The sequence below is a fragment of the Amphimedon queenslandica genome, unplaced genomic scaffold, assembly GCF_000090795.2.
Source record: "Amphimedon queenslandica unplaced genomic scaffold, v1.1 AMPQUscaffold_13333, whole genome shotgun sequence".
NCBI lineage: Eukaryota > Metazoa > Porifera > Demospongiae > Haplosclerida > Niphatidae > Amphimedon > Amphimedon queenslandica.
The window spans coordinates 176,145-178,324 of record NW_003546431.1 but is presented as its reverse complement, the minus strand read 5'-3'; the positions used below and the strand labels follow the sequence as shown (position 1 = coordinate 178,324).

Genomic DNA, 2,180 nt, shown 5'->3' with positions numbered 1-2,180 from the left:
AGGGAGGAAGAGAGAGAGAGAGGGAGGGAGGGGGAGAGAGAGAGGGAGGGAGAGAGAGGAGAGAGAGAGAGAGGTGGGGGAGATATAAAAGATGATAAAGTAGTAAACAGGTTGTGTTCCACTGTACACTGTACATTATTGTGGTATTACTAATACATTTAGCATACACAATTACTCTCCATTTGTTTATATACTCTCATACCATTTACAGATAATGAAGGAAGCCCTGATCATGACTTGTATCTGATATGTGACAGCACTAGTAATATATCATCATGGAGGATACCACCCAATGGAGTCGAGAATGGAATTAAAATGTCACTATATGTAGCTCCTGGATATGTTGTGAGTAGTACATATCTGTCTCTGTCTCTCTGTCTCTGTCTCTGTCTCTCTGTCTCTCTGTCTCTGTCTCTCTGTCTCTCCCTCTCTCCCTCCCTCCCTCCCTCCCTCACCCCTCTCACTCTCACTCTGTCTGTGTTTATTTCTTTTTTTTGCTTATAATTTTTCTTCCTCTTCTCTTATCTTTTATCTATTCTGTATCTTTGATCACTTTTAACTTTCCTTTCGCTTTCAAACTCTTTATACTCCCCCTCTCTCTCTTTCCCACCTCACCCCCTCTCTCTCCCCTCCCTCTCTCTCTCCCCTCTACATGTAGGTACAAGTTGATACTGATTGTACATCAAATGGTTCTCATTCCTCTCAAGGTTGTCCTACCTACAGATACATTGAAATAACATCACAAGAGATATCATCAGCAATACAAGGACCAAGTATGTACATATACTTCTCTCTCTTTATTCTATTTCATATTCATATATAGCGTGACAGAATATAATGTAAATTCATGAGGTATTTAATGGTTGTTGTGAAAGTATCATATTTCATATTAGGACAATGACGTGTTTACATTGTACTTTCCTCCCTCTCTTCTTTCTCTCTCTCCCTTCTATACATGTCTTAGTACAGTACATGGATGGTACATGTACAGTCAGTGGTGTCTTAAGCATCACAAAATGATTCATGAAGGCTACTCTAATAGATTCACTCAGTTACTGGATGCATCTTGAGCAATTATGGGTGCCAATGCATCCAAATACACTCCCCTAATGACACACCTGCTGTGTACAGTATATGTAGTCATATATGTACTAGGACACAGATTTTGCTCTATGTGACAATTAGTTCCTTAAATGCAATGTAGAGTAGAATTTGGATCATAACAATAGGAGTTTTATTGGTAATGGGTCATCATTCATACTAGTTGCTATATCACAGCATATACTGTACATGTAATTTATGCACATACACATATACTGCTATTCATGTATATACACGTCAGACTGCTACATGATACCCTTTTCATTGTTATGTATTTTGCTACTGTTGTACATGTACTTATATTTATGTTTGTACATGTACATGTATGTGATACTTTAAGTATTAATCCTTCCTCCCTGCCTGTGTACACATACATGTATGTATTTTGTATGTCTTTACTGTATTTATTTATCTCTTCTTTTTCTTTCCTCTCTCTCCCTCCCTCTCCAGTCTGGTCAGTGTACATATATATCAACACATGATCTTGTATTTATATCTGAACAAGTGGCCAGAGGAATGTACCATTTAACTAGAAAAGGGCAAGTACATAAAGACCTGGCATGTAGGAATATATAGTAAGAGTATTAATTAAAGTGGGTGGAGTTACTTATAATTAATAGTATTCATGAGAATCTACATGTAAAGATTGGTGACAGAGGGTTAAGTTGGGATTTTTATCCAGAAGATTATAATACAATAGAAGAGAGAGGAGGAGGGGGAGATGAGACCATTGCTTATCCTGTCAAATGGATGGCGGCTGAAGTTTTGTCTGACAAAAGATACTCTTCATCTTCTGATGTGGTAAGAGAGTGGACGTCTTTATTTCCTCCAGCCCCTCCCCTTTTGACACTTGTAAATAGGAGGGATTGGACAGACTAGCAATATACATGTACATGTACTGTATGGGTATAGAATTTTGTGGGGTGGTTAATTTCGCAGATTTCGTGGGTGACTTTAACCACAAAAATTAATACAATAGAATTAATTAATACTGTATAACATTTACAACAGTATAACAATTAATACTGCGCATGCGCAGCATGTGAAAATCTATGACTTGAGGAAGTACATGTGCTAAA

At 37.6% G+C, this 2,180-nt stretch overlaps 1 long non-coding RNA gene across 1 annotated transcript in view; it reads left to right on the top strand.

Annotated features, from left to right (window-relative positions):
• Nucleotides 1-793, top strand: part of LOC109583052 (uncharacterized) — a 2,082-nt gene extending 1,289 nt beyond the window's left edge. Inside the window, exons 2-3 of the long non-coding RNA XR_002185339.1 lie at nt 212-345; nt 659-793. This is a non-coding gene — a long non-coding RNA (uncharacterized LOC109583052). The remainder of the gene's footprint in view (nt 1-211; nt 346-658) is intronic.
• Nucleotides 794-2,180: the final 1,387 nt, after the last annotated feature.